The sequence below is a fragment of the Panthera leo genome, chromosome B1 (genome assembly GCF_018350215.1).
Source record: "Panthera leo isolate Ple1 chromosome B1, P.leo_Ple1_pat1.1, whole genome shotgun sequence".
NCBI lineage: Eukaryota > Metazoa > Chordata > Mammalia > Carnivora > Felidae > Panthera > Panthera leo.
In genome coordinates, this window is record NC_056682.1 from 72,796,656 (window position 1) to 72,811,749 (window position 15,094).

The 15,094-nt window shown below is 38.2% G+C and overlaps 1 long non-coding RNA gene across 7 annotated transcripts in view; it reads right to left on the minus strand.

Annotated features, from left to right (window-relative positions):
* The window catches only part of LOC122217769, a 109,167-nt gene that overhangs the window by 33,293 nt on the left and 60,780 nt on the right, over positions 1-15,094 (minus strand). For all 7 annotated transcript variants that reach the window (XR_006201671.1, XR_006201673.1, XR_006201672.1 and 4 more), the window contains one exon: positions 582-692. This is a non-coding gene — a long non-coding RNA (uncharacterized LOC122217769). The remainder of the gene's footprint in view (positions 1-581; positions 693-15,094) is intronic.

A 15,094-nucleotide genomic window follows, 5' to 3' on the forward strand; every position in this document is an offset into this window, starting at 1 on the left:
GTAGTGAGTAGTACCTCATGCTACTTCACAAAGTCTGTATCATTCACCTCATTGTATCTCATCACATAGCTATTTTATCATCTCACATCATCACAAGAAGGGTGAGTACAGTACAGTAAGATTTTTAGAGAGACCACATTCACCTAACTTGTATTACAATATAGTGTTACAATTGTTCTATTTTATTATTGTTGTTTTTAATCTCTTACTGTGTCTAATTTATAAGTTAAACTTTATCATAGGTATGTATATGTAGGAAAAAACATAGTACACGTAAGTGTTCAGTACTATTCGCAGTTTCAGCCATCCACAGGGGGTTTGGAACATATTCCCCACGGATAAGAGGAGGAGCTATTATAGTCAGTATTTTTCATGAACTATACCCCCAGCTCTGCCCTGTATGTCATATCCAGGTATTTCCACGCACTGACCTCAAATCAACCACATTAGTATTTCCTGCCAAAATATCCTACATACCTGCCATATCATCTTTGTAGATACCAAAAAGAAAGAATAAGTAATGAAAAATAGAAAGAACAACAGCTTTGGCAGAAAATATCAGATAGAGAAAATGAACATACCTTTAGGTCATCACCTATCTTGGGTAAATTTGGTGAAGCCAATGTGTCCAGTGTAAAAATGAGATCTTCGTGAAAGGTTTCAACGTGTTCTTCATTAATGTGGACAGCAACCTGAAAAAAACATTTTTCAACCAGGAAATGAGAAAAAAAGATTTGATGAAAAAGGAAGTTTGTGCTTATAATTTAGTTTAATTGGAATATTAACTGGTCAGTTCTTTACTCCCACCTTAGAAGCTCTGTTTCTGAAGCTTTTTTGGAACTACATGGAGCATATGGTTTGTCATCTCTTAGTTTAAAAAACAACAACAAAAACCATGTAACTTTCTTCTAGCTTCTCTTCTCCTCTGCTTCTGCACAAGCATTTCTCTCTCAGCAGTTCCTGCTTCTGCTTGCTGTTGGTGAGGAATGAGTGGCAATGAACTCCATCTGGTAGTCTGGGTAGACGAAGTTGATGAAGCATAAACAAGTATGGCCTTGTAGCTGACACTAAATCAAAGACTCTTTGTTTCTTCTGGATTGATGACTGATGGCTGCCTCATCAGTACAGTCTCCCTGGAAAAGCATTTCCAGCTTCCTCACCCTGTCTCAGAACTGAATCAGGTGTGAGGCACACCTTTTCTCAACTGCCAGCACCTTACAAAGGAGCTTTCTGTGTCAAAAGCAATGTCAGCTTCATTTTTTTTTTTTAAATCAGGGTGTGGTAAATCTGGCTCACACACCAACGTACAGTCAACTCATACTGTGACGGGAAATCTAGAATAGCATGTCTCAGACTGATTTATATGACTGCATTAGTTTACATGATTATATGAGGGTGGAGCCATGTCTTTTTCTTCTTTGTGTCCTAATGCCTAGCACAGTCAGTGCCTGCAACATACAAGCTCTCAGTAAATGTACTAAACTTAAGAGTTTTATTATTTGTTATTTTTCAAAGCTGCCCTTGCAATTACTCTTGTTCCTGTTCATGACCAATGTAAGTGCTGTGAGAACTGGAACCAAGTTTCAGAGTAGGTAGGCAATACATATCAACTGGCATGGTATTCTGCATATATTCTGGGATAGGACTATTTTACCTTCAAGCTGTCCCATCTTAAAAAAAAAATCTTCACTCTCCTCCCATCCTGTCCAGCCTGCTTAAAACTGCTGATTAGTTTTTCTTGCTCAAGGTTACCAAGGCAAAAATTACTGATTACACTGTGCCACTATTATTTTAGCATACAGAGGGTTCACAGCTTGTCCGTGCTTCCTGCTATTGCAAGTTCTTGGTAAAACTGAGATCTTTGGCAATAACAGGTTTCACTCACTTTACCAGGTGATCTGGCAAAAATAGATGCAGCCATACTGAATGCAATTACTAGGTACTTACCTGCAGGTTCTCATTCAGGATATGTTCTTTCCAAATGTTAAGAAATAAACCAAATCAGAGGCATTTGAATACTTATTTTGATAATCTTTCAAATATTTCCAGATGGGGACCTTCACTAGCTATGAATCAGCTTATCCATTTCTCTATTTTTTATGACTTCACAGTGGCCTATGACTAGCAGATTAGTCATCTTGTCTATTAATGAGTGAAAAGGAGGATTTTTAAAATCAAATGATAAATCTGAATTGTAAATCACTTTTAAATATTAGTTTTATACTCATGCTATACACTGGCAGTTCTAGAAACTAGTTATCAATTTGTGATGGCCGAAATTTCCAGTAACTATCTGTAGATAGCATTGACTGGTGACACTACCCACCCCTTTTCCATCATGGAACATTCTAGCATTGTCCATGACCAACAAAACTGGATCATCTCAAGTTTCAGTGATATTACAGATAATTGAGAACTTGGCCATATTGCTAAATATCAAGTTGCCCTGAGTACCACCAATGAATCCGTCAATGTAAAACATTATATTGTGTTGTTGCATTTTTTAAAACTCTAAGCAATTGTCTTTTCACAACCGAGGGTAATTCAGGAAGGTCATCGTCCAGGTGGATTATAAGGGCAAGTCCAGAAACTCCTCTACAGAATATATTTATACTATGGCTTTTGATAAAGATGAAGTGACTCTAACAAGTGATTCTTATTTTGGGGAAGAGTAAGAGTCTCAAAGCTTCCATTTGGAGTTAAAGAAGAAAGGAAAAAGGAAAAAGAAAATTATTTAGACAGATAGTGGCTTACAAATTTCTGGAAAGAATGAAAGAACAAATTCTCTGATATAAGAAATCCAATGAATTCCATACAAAGTAAGAAGGAATGGATACATGGTGAACATAACATAACATGGTGAAATCATAGAATACCAAAGACAAAAGAAGCCAGAAAAGAGAAGACTCATTATCATTAAAGGACAGCCGAACTGACAGTTAATTTTTCAGACTTTATTTTTTAGGGCAGTTTTAGGTTCACAGTAAAATTGAGCAAAAAAAATACAGAGTTTCTATATATCCTTTACCCCTACACATACACAGCCTTCCCACTATCAATATCCTGTACGAGAGTGGTACATTTTTAAAAATCAACAAACCTACAGTGGTTCATTATTACCAAAATCAAAATTCATAGTTTACAGTAAGGTTCACTCTTGGTGTGCATTTTATGGGTTTGCACAAATGTATAATGACATGTATCTACCATTATAGTATTATATAGAATACTAAAGATCCTCTGTGCTTCACCTATTCATCCCTACCCACCCCCACCACTCAGCCCTGGCAACCACTGACTGATCTTTTCCTGTCTCCATAGTTTTGCCTTTGCCAAATGTCATATACTTGGAATCATAACAGTATGTAGCCTTTCAGATTGGCTTCTTTCAGTTAGTAATATGCATTTAAGTTTCCTTCATGTGTTTTCATGGCTTGATAGCTCATTTCTTTTTAGCACTGAATACTATTTCACTGTCTGATGGACCATAGTGTACCTATCTATTCACCTATTGAAGGATATCTTTGTTGCTTCCAAGTTTCGGCAACTATGAATAAAACTGCCATAAATATCTGTGTGCAGGATATTATGTGAACATAAGTTTTCAACCCATTTGGGTAAATATCAAGAAACACAATTGTTTACATTGATTCAAACACAATTGAATCATATGATAAGAGTATGCTTAGTTTGTAAGTAACTGCCAAACTGTCTTCCAAAGTGGCTGTACCATTTTGCATTCCCACCAGAAGCAACACAGAGTTCCTGTTGCAGACATCCGCACCAGCATTCAGTGTGGTCAGTGTTCTGGTATCTCATTGTTTTAATTTGCATTTCCCTAATGACATATGATATTGAGCATCTTTTCATATGCTCATTGCCATTTGTTTATCTTCTTTGGTGTGGTGTTTTTTAAGGTCTTTTGGTCATATTTTAATTGGGTTGTTTGGTTTATTATTGTTGAGTTTGAATAGTTCATTGTATATTTTGGATAACAATCTTTTATCAGACAGGTTTTTTTTGCAAATATTTCCTCTCTTAATGAAAAAAAGCATCAACAGATATAAAAGTAAAATTTCTGCATAATGACAAAAGGCTAAATTCACAAGTTTGGAAATGTGCATTTAAAAACACAACTTCAAAGTATGGAGAGAAAAACTGAAATAATTATAACAAGAAATTGAAAAATCTATTATGCTATGATATTGTAATATAGTCTCTTAGCAAATAATAGCTCAAACAGCCAAAAAGGAAAACAAAACAAATCAAATCAGTTGGAACACAGAAGATCTAGACAATATATCAGCAAGTTTGAACTTGTGTGTGCGTGTGTGTGTGTGTGCGTGTGTGTCTGTGTGTGTGTATACACATTTGCCTATTAGAGAACACACACATATATGTATCTACACTTGCCAATTAGAGAATACACATTTTTTCAAGCATACAAGAAATATCTAGGAGACTAACCACATACTAAGCTATAAAGTAAATCTCAACAAATTTCAAAAAAAACCCCAGTATCATTTATTATTTTTTATCATAATATAATTAGATTAGAAACCAATAACAAAATAAGTGGAAACCATAAAAATTTGGAAATTTTAAAATATACAAAAAATCCAAGTAACTCATGAGTGAAAAGGGAACATAAAAGAATAAAAAAAACATAAAATTAACATGCAGAATGTTGGCATTACAGCACTAAGAGAAGTATTTATAGCCCTAACTCATTATATGAGAAAAGAAAAAAGATGGAAAATTAATGAGCTAAGCACTCAGCATAAGAAGTTAGGAAGAGATCAGCAAAACACACACAAAAAGTAGAAGTAATAAAGGCAAGAGCAGAAATTAATGAAATAAAAAGTAAATATACAATAATTAAATTAAAAACCCAGGTATTAGTCTTTGAATGAATAATAAAAATGAAAAACCACCACCACCACAACAACAAAACTTTAGCAAGGCTAGATCATGAGAAAAACCCAGAAAGGACAAACAAAATCACAACAAGGGGGCATTACTTTCGATGCAAAAGAGATTAAAATATAGAATGATTATGTAATTATTCACTCATGGTAGTAAATTTGAAAAAATACAACAACAAAGCCCTAGAAATAAACTAGAAATAAAACTAATTCGAGAAAAGAATTTAGGGGGTCGCCTGAGTGGACCAGTCAGTTGAGCATCCAACTTCAACTCATGATATCATGGTTTGTGAGTTGGAGCCCCATGTCAGGCTCTATGCTGACAGCTCAGAGCCTGGAACCTGCTTCGGATTCTGTGTCTCCCTCTCTCTGCCCTCTCCTGCTCGGGCTCTGTCCCTCTCTCAAAAATAAATACACATTAACCAAAAAAAAATTTTAAAGAAAAAAAGGAAAAGAATTTAGGGGGGTCTGGGTGTCTCTGCTGGTTGGGCATCCAACTCTTCATTTCAGCTCAGGTCATGAGCTCACGGTTTGTGGGATCAAGCCCCACATCCAGCTCTGTGCTGATGGTGTAGAACCCGTTTGGGACTCCCTTTCTCCATCTCTCTCTCCATCTCTCTCTATAATTACATCATAAATTTCCTTTTGTATAAATCCGTATTTTCCTCATGTCTACACTTCTTAGAGCCAGAATTGTCATGAGGAGTAGCAGCGCTGTAAAACAAGGAAGCTGCTTTGTCAGTGCTTTGTAGGATTAGCACTTTATTCAAGATTCTTTGGGCCTTAATTCTAAGAAAATAAATAGAACTTCATACAAGCCAAACAAAATAGGCTTCTCCTTTGGATTATAATGCCTTCTAACATTCTTGGGCTCTTTGTTTTTATGTTAGCGCCTGGTAGGTAACAAAAATTAAAAAAAGAAAAATGGGAGTATTTCTTCCAAAAAGTAGCATGAACCTCAAATAAACTGGTTTGCTATAAAGCTTAGTAACACCAGGGAAAAAACTAGAACCACGTATCTTTCAAGATTACATGTTTTCTTGTCTTCATTGCCATTCTCAGAATGTATCTCAGTTCTCTGCAAGATGCAAAATTAATTCCTTTATGTAACTGAGTCCTTACAGTTAATATTAATGTAGCTATTTATTTTAAAAGTCTACTGCCACTTCTAAAAATGTCTGAGGGAGTTTATGTATTAGCCCATAGTTCAAAGGCATACTATTATGTTTAAATGCCAAATAAAATAGACTCTGGAAAACATAAAGAAGTTGATGCTATCAAGGACCAGTCATGTTCTGCCTTTTTTGAATGGCTTCCTACCACAAACACTACCTCTTTCCTACACCCTTAAGTAGAGGTTGTTTGTTCCTGAACTTTCCACCTAACAATAGGGGTTGGCTGGGTTTGTTCAAAAGAATCAGCAGTACAATGACATTGTTAAGAGTGTGGACTATGGAGCCAAATCACCTGGGTGGAAGCATGACTATGCACCTTGAGCAAGATATTAAATGTCACAGAGCCTCAGTTTCCTCACTTGTAAAATGGGGGCTAATAATAGTACTTACTTCAGAGGTGAGAATTAAATGAGCTTAGTATCTGTAAAGTACTTAGAACAGAACCTGGCACACAGTAGGTGCTAAATAACAATTACCACTTGCCTATTCAATATTCTGCCAATCTCCTGTCAAAATTCTTCCTCTGAAACTTGTGCCTCTCAAATTTTCTAACCTCCATCACTTGCTGTTCCTCTCATCACTCTCTGATTAGTATCAGAGATTTTGGAGCATGGCCTATGATTTTTCTCTCTACCCCAAATCTGCCATAATCCTGCTGTCTTCAGAGTTCATGTGGATGGCCCTTCCAACACCCAGTGCTTTGGCTTCTTCGTCTGCAATGCCCCTCATCTCCACACAGATATCGACAACTCACCCCTTTTCCTTATTAGTACCTGCAGCTACTCCACCTGTAAGATCTTAAACCATACCATTCAACTTTCTTACCACAAACTCCCATTATCCTCATTGCTCCAATAATGCCTGCTTATCCATCAGGATTGTGACTGAAGTCTTATCCCACTCACTCCACGTGTCACGTGCTTTTTTCTGGTTTTGCTTCCATTGCCATCTTGCTTTGGTTCAGCACTGTAACCTCTTAAATAACATCTTCAGCTTCTCACTCTTCTTGCTCTGTTTTTCCTTCTGCAATACTTACCCAAATGTGGATCAGTTCAGAGTTCTTTGCTTCTAACACCACACTAAGTAAATCACTCAACCATATGTATAGGAACCATTAACTCATGGTCTCACTTCTCAGCCCAGTTCGCCATTCCCCTCGCGAGCCCTGCATTTCTTTGCAAACCTCCTGCTCCCCTGCTCTTCTCTCATATCAAGTCACCAAGTTCCACCTAAACCACTTCCTAAATATCTTTTGAATCTAAAAGCTCTGCTTGATTTCTTCTCTCATCATCTCTACCCATCTCTTTTACCATCTCCAAAATATTCTCCTCTCAGCTACCAAAGTAATCTTCCTAAAAATTCAAGTACCATCATGTTCCCTACATACTTAATTCCCTTCAGGAACTCCCTACTGCTTCCTGATGGAGGACTGACCCCATAGCTTGACCCCAAGGCCCTCTGTGACTAGGCCGTGTTTACCTCTCTAAACTTCTTTCCCGATTCTTCCAGCCTGCACCTTACACACTCAGTTACTTGTCCTTCCTTGAATGTGCCATATTCTCTCAGACCTCATGCATCTCATATTCTACCTCCTTTGGAAGGATTGCCCTTTTTCTTCTTTTTCTACCTGGGTAACTCCTGTTGATCTGTTACGATTCACTTCAAGTGTTACTTCTCGTCAACTCTGGGGTAGAGACGTCCCTGACCCTTCCTCTTCCTGAGTAGGCTGCCTGGGTGTCTCTCTTTGTTCTTCTATGTGTTATCTCTTTTTAAGTACTCGCCATGTTCCTGGCACCAGTAAATGGTTCATGGATTAGTGAATAAGCAAAGACATCCCATTTCCATAAAATAATGGTAAAAACTACAGTAGCATTTCATTTTATACATCCATTTGGAATACGGGTTTTTAAAACTAGTGGAGTTAGTTTTGACGGGGTCAGTATTACAGAGTGACTGACACTCCAGGTAGCTGGCAACTCAAGCTCTCAAGTAACTGGCTCACCAAAACCGAGAATTTGATTGATTGCTACCACTTACTGGAAGCCCAACAATATATTAAACACCTAAGACTGTCTTTTAGCTCTTCTGGAGGCAAGATGGATTTAGCAGCTCTACATATCACATCCCCATATATCAACGCTTAATAGAGAAAGGTCTTTCTCTCTTGTATTTCTTTGTTAAAAAGGCAACAAAAATCCTTTTCCAGAACCCTTCCCCCATCCCTACCATCACAGTACAGTACAACCTTGGTTTGCAAACATAATTCATTCCAGAAACATGCTTATAATCCAAAGCGCTTGTGTATCTAAGAGAATTTCCCCAAAAGAAATAATGGAAACTCAGATGATTCATTCCACAACCCAAAAATATTCATTTAAAACAATTACATGGGGTGTCTGGGTGGTTCAGTTGGTTAAGCCGCCGACTTCAGCTCAGGTCACGATCTCATGGCTCGAAGAAGTCTCATTGAGTTCAGGCCCCACTTCAGGCTCTGTGCTGACAGCTCAGAGCCTGGAGCCTGCTTCATATTCTGTGTCTCCCTCTCTCTCTGCCCCTCCCCTGCTTGCACTCTGTCTCTCTCTCTCAAAAATAAAAAACATTAAAAAATTTTTTTTTAAATTACAATACTGTAATATAATACAAAATAGTAAACAAAATACAAAATACAAAAAAATAAACAAATTAACCAGCACTTACCTTTAAAAACCTTTACGGCCAGTGTGAGGGAGACAAGAAAGAGGAAGCTTGTTGTGTAGGACGACTTTCATGATCACTAACAGAATCACTGCTATCTGTTGGCTCAGTGGAATTGTTTTCTTTTCGTGCAACTTTAACAAGGAACCTATCCAATGACACTTGCTTTTTCCTTCTTTTGAGGATTTCATGGAAACATGACATTGCATTGTCATTAAACAGATTAATTACTCTCACTGCCAGAGCCTTATTCGGGGGGTGCTGTTTTACAAAATTTTGCACTGTTCCCGTATTTGACACATCTCCCTAATCTCATTTGAAGTGGGGGATTCCTTCACCTTTTTCTCCTCCTCCTCTGCAGAGGAGATACAAACATAGACTTCTTATAAAATCTTGCAATTTCGGCCACTCACATACCTCATTCGTACTTCTCAATGATTTCTTTCTTAACTTCCACCATAATCATGTCCTTCTTCTTACTGCCTTTCTTTTCAACCTTTTTCTGCATGGGGACCATTGTATATGCTCACACAGATGTTGACTACAGTACAGCATTAATAAACTCTTGTCATGTACTGTATTTAATGTAACAGGCAATAAGGCAGCAGAGGAAAGGGTCTATATCTGCAGGCAGCCTGACCTCGAATGAAGCAAAGCATTCCTGAGCTTACTCTTGTATGGAAAAGCAAGGGACTGTCCATAGGTGCTTTGAAGTGACAAAAAATACACTAGTGCCCGTTGTGAGCACCTTCCAATATTCTGAAAAATCACTCATTGCTGCCAATCACTGCAGCATGAGACAGAGCACCCAAGCATGGGAGACGATCACCCACAATCCCGCAGCGGGACAGAGAGAGAGAGAGAGAAGAACCATTGGCTCGGTTGTGATCATGTGACAGTTGGCATCATGTACTACTCGTATTGCAAGGCATTTCTCGTTTATCAAGTTAAAACGTATTAGAAATGTTTGCGCATCTTGTGGAACACTCACAGAACAAGTTACTCACAATCCAAGGTCTTACTATAGTTCCTTCCAATCTCATGGGCCAAAGCCAGATCAAATTCCAAACCCCTAAACTGGTCACAGACATGGGGAATGGGGGCATTATTTTGGCTTAGACCAATCCCATCAGGATATAACTGAGTCACCTGAAGGGAAAGCACACTAAAACAAAATTAGAGTTATAATTAAGGATGAGGAGAGAAATGGCTGTTCGTGTAGGCAACTGGAAGTCTTTGCTAAAATGTGTGTCATCACTGAACAAATGTTAGATTTAGCATTAGGCACATTATAGTTTGATTCCCATCTTTGCCATTTTCTGGTCGTGTGACCTTGAGCAACCTTTCTTCCCTTTTAAGACTCCATTTCCTCATCTATATAGCATTATTGTGAAGATTAAATGAGATCACATATATAATGTTGTTAACCCACACTGAACATTCATTCATTCATTTAAAAAGATTTTTTGAACATCTACAATGTGCCAGGCATTATGTCCCAGGATATAGAAGTGAATAAGATAGACAGGATCCCTCCCTTCATATCATTTATTAGCAATAAATGTTAGTTTCAAAATTTCCTAATTTTTCTAAGAAATTCAGAAGGACTTTGATTACTTTGACAATCACTTAAAAAATTTTTTTTCATGTTTATTTATTTTTGAGAGAGAAAGAGACAGAGTACAAGTGGGGGTGGGGGCGTGCGGAAACAGAGAAAGAGGGAGACACAGAATCCAAAGCAGGCTCCAGGCTCTGAGCTGTCAGCCCAGAGCCTGATGCGGGGCTCGAACCCACAAACCACGAGATCATGACCTGAGCCAAAGCCATATGCTTAACTGACTGAGCCACCCAGGTGCCCCATCTTGACAATCACTTTTTAAAGAAACTCAGTGTTTTCAGGAGTACGTATGACTTCTGAAGTTTTATATTTGATGTGTGAAGGTTCAGAAACATTTATTTTTTTTTCCTTTTGGTTTATTCTGTTTAATTAAAATTATCAGAGAGATTTATATTTTTATCAGTATATTGTCACTGTGAATGCTATCCTGATTCCTAGACTACAGATGATTGGCAAAATGCAATATTTTTAGAAGTGAATAACCGAGACAATATCCAATATGATCTTACAGCCCTGAGGAAAAAAAATTCAGATGCAAGAGCATGCAGTCTGTCTATCTCGGTAGTCATATACTTGGTCTAGAGTTAACAGATCCAACTCATGGGGAGGGTTAACTGTCACTCAATAGGAACAATCAGGTAATTAGGGTGACCCAGTCCCCATTCACACCCATGAACAATTATAAACAGTAGAGTTGAAAAGGCTTGTAAAGACTAACCTCTCACAAAAACACTTATGTGTGAAAGTGTAATTAAGATACTGTGGTAGCAGATTAAGGAGTCTCTCTTACCTTAACCTTGTTTTGAGATACAGTAAGAAAACTGGTTGTAAAACAGGAGATCTAGAGATATGATACAAAAGAAGGGAGAATAAACATTAAGTTTACAGATCTGGGGGCCCAGAAAAGAGGAACCTCTGCTCACTTATCATGCCTGACCTACCTCTATCTAGTTTTCTTTTTTCTTTTTTTAATGTTTATTTATTTTTGAGACAGAGAGAGACAGAGCATGAACGGGGGAGGGTCAGAGAGAGAGGGAGACACAGAATCTGAAGCAGGGTCCAGGCTCTGAGCTGTCAGCACAGAGACTGACGCGGGGCTCGAACGCACAGACCGTAAGATCCTGACCTGAGCCGAAGTCGGAAGCTCAACCGACTGAGCCACCCAGGCAACCCTATCTAGTTTTCTTATTGACCATATATACTGAGCTGTTTCTTATTTGCATTTTTCTTTGATCCTACCAAGGAACTGAGATTTTATTTTTTTTTATCAAGAAGTGTCTTTATATACATGAAAACCAAGCATTACTGAGTCATTAAAAGTTGAACTGTTTTTCTAGTACTACCTATGGATTTTCTCCAGCACATGTCTTCATTCAGTCTCTCTTAAGACCAAATGAGTACCTAAAAGAAGTGTAGGTGGCTAGGGCACAATTACTAGACATGGACAAAGGTGAATGGGCTTTGATGTGATCTAACATTTAACTTTAATCACAAATATGAGGGTCAGAAAGAAATCTACCTATCCAATGTGGACAGACAATGTGTCCACAAAAGTTATCAAGAGGAACACAGACACAGGGAAGGCACTGAAAGTTTGTGGACAGAATTAACCAAGAGTTGAAACGAGAGACAAAGTCTGTTATTAAATTTTATGGCATGTGAGATTAAGTTTATGAGACCAAATATCTTGGAATCCTGAGGCATTTCTACAGTGAAATATAATATTTATAGAAAAAATTTCAAGGAACAGACATGTATAGCTCTGATGACTTGATAAGTCAACATCCATGTAATCACCACCAATGTCAAGAAATGGATTGTTGCTTGCAACTGAGAAGACTCCTTCTCCCCCTCCCAATAATTAATGTCCCCAGCAAAGGTAATCACTATCCCCACTTTGATGAAAATAATTTACTTACTTTTCTTTTCTTTTTTTCTTTTAGAGAGAGCACGAGTGGGAGGGAGGGGCAGAAGGAGAGAAAGAGAATCTCAAGCAGGCTCCACGCTCAGTGTGAAACCTGACAGAGGGCTCAATATCACTGCCCTGGGATCATGATCTGAGCCAAAATCAAGGGTTGGACGCTCAATCTACTGAGCCATCAAAGTGCCCTTTTCTTGCTTTTCTTTATAGTTCTTCCACCTAAGCATGCATCCCCAAACACTAGTTTTTTTTTTTGGGGGGGGGGGGTTTGCCTGTTTTTTGAACTTCATATATAAATGGAATTTATACATATTCTCTTGTTCTTTACTTATTTAATTCAACATTATATTTGTGAGGTTCACACATCTTGTTGAATGTTAGCTATAATGTATTCAGTTACAAAAAGTAAATGCTATACAGTAAATTTTAGTTACTGTATAATATTCCATTGAAATAACGTACTACAACTTATTTCCCAGTTCTCTTCTTAGATGTTTTAAAAGCCAAAGAAGTTTTAATCTCTTTTTCTAACTACATAGATTCTCATTATAGTGAAGATATGGACTATCGTTTTCACTTATTAAATTGGCTAATTTAAGGGAGAGAAACAAAAAAGTTTCTTAAATTCAGTGTGCTTCAGAAAAGGGGTACTTGGAGAGAGTTGATTCTGATTGGGCTGGTGGAAGGTGGAAGGAGATCCAAGGAGGTTACTTTTCCCAATTTTTGCAAAGGAGAAACACTTGAGGCCATGCTCCAAACCAAATCGCTCTGTCCTCTGTCACTGAAAAAGGAGCAAGAAAAACATGGCTACATGGGCAGCGAGTATGTGCTTGATATGAAAGAGAGAAAGAGCATGTACATGTACACATGCACAAAAGGACTTCAATTCTAGTTGTTATTCCATTAATTCTTGATACTGGTTTCGATATATTTGCTGTGTGGTGGTCACGAAAGCAGAACTGTTCTAGTAATCACAGACTTGTTACAAAAAAGGGCTGCTACCTTGCACTGGACTGGGTTATTGTTCAGCAAATACTCAGCCCTCCTCCACCTCTCTCTTATAATGAAGTATATTTTCCTATCTTTGGGCTTGGCCATATGACATGCTTTGGCCACTGGGAAATCAACAGGTGTGATAGAAATAGCAGCTCTAAATATGCTTGACTGGTGGACTCATGCTCTTGTGCTCCAGTGATCTGCCAAAAAAGCAAGCCCTGGTTGGCCTCTCCCCTGGGCCCCAGAAGGAAAAAGGTGGAGCAGACCTGAACCCACACCATAGCCAACCAATTCGCAACTTGGAGCAGAGCTGCCCACCCCAGATGCGTCTATGTCAGCTCAGCTGAAGGTGACCAGTGCAAGAATAAATGTTTGTTATTGTCAGCCACTGAGTGTTGACTACTTTGCTATTATAATGACAAAAATTGTTTTATAGCTATAGTCAGAGTTGTAAAGATCAGGCCATTATCACTCCTTAATAGTAATGAACTTGGCTCCATTTACCTCAATCTACATTTGCTCCATAAAACCAGGGATTCAGATTTCAAGACTTTTTTTTTTAAGTTTATTTATTTATTTGGAGGGTGGGGAGGAAGAGAGAGGAGAGAGAGAATACCAAGCAGGCTCCTCACTGTCAGCACGAAGCCCAATGAGGGGCTTGAACCCACAAACCATGAGATCATGACATGAGCTGAAGTCAGAAGTCAAGAATCGCATGCTTAACTGACTGAGCCACCCAGGAGCCCCATTTGTTTTTTGTTGTTTTTTTTTTTTTTAAGCTCAAATACTTACTTCCCAGAGACCTATGACCAGATCCTTTTGGAATTTGAAGAAGGGGCTGGTAGGAGATGGAAATAGATAGCTTGGGGTCAGTGGAAAGGATCTAGCATCAGTTAGGAACTTTTTGAGCCTTGGCTATACCCCTTGGGAAAATGGCAGAAGAGACCACAATTGCATTCACGTAGTAGGTATGCTGTTCTGGGCTTATTCAGAGAGGTGGGAGAGGTCCTATTCTGGTGTGAGGTATACAAAGGGTTAGGGCATAGGTCAGTTATAGTTTTTAATAGCTAACTGTTGAGCTCAACAAAGCTATCCTCTAGGACAAGAATAGGTTTAGGGGTTTAATACTTCACGTACATGGAAACATGGTAAATTTCATATCCTCCTGGTGAGACTGTAAATTGATCTAACGCTTCGGAGAACTTGGCAGTAACTGGAGGTTACTATGGAGAACAAGTACATATTAAATAATGTTGAAGATGCTCATATTTTAACATCCAGTAATTTGGTACTGGATGAATCTGGTAATGGATGAGACCAACGGTGCCTCACCTGAAGGGGCATTTTTGTTTATAATAGTGATGGGAGGCTTACTACCACACGTAGGGGGTGGGGATCAGGTATCCTCTATGTCCTGTAACCTGAAGGATAGTTCCATTAAAAACAAAACAAAAACAACAACAACAACAACAACAACAACAACAACAACAACAAAAACAACTGTCCTGGATCCTCCATGACTTTACAAGGCCTAGTAGAGGATTCATGTAGATGAAAAGTCTGTTTATAATTACCTAAGAGTATAACAACTTTGTTTCAGATATAAATACCAAGTATTTTTTGGTAAGATTTTAATATATATCAACTTTCCAGGGATGCAGCTACTGGAAAAGTGAAGATTGTATTTTGTCTTGTTCAGAACCTCGTTGCTCACATCACCAATGGCAACACCACTTTTGAGTTTTGAGTTTCCAATATCACAAGA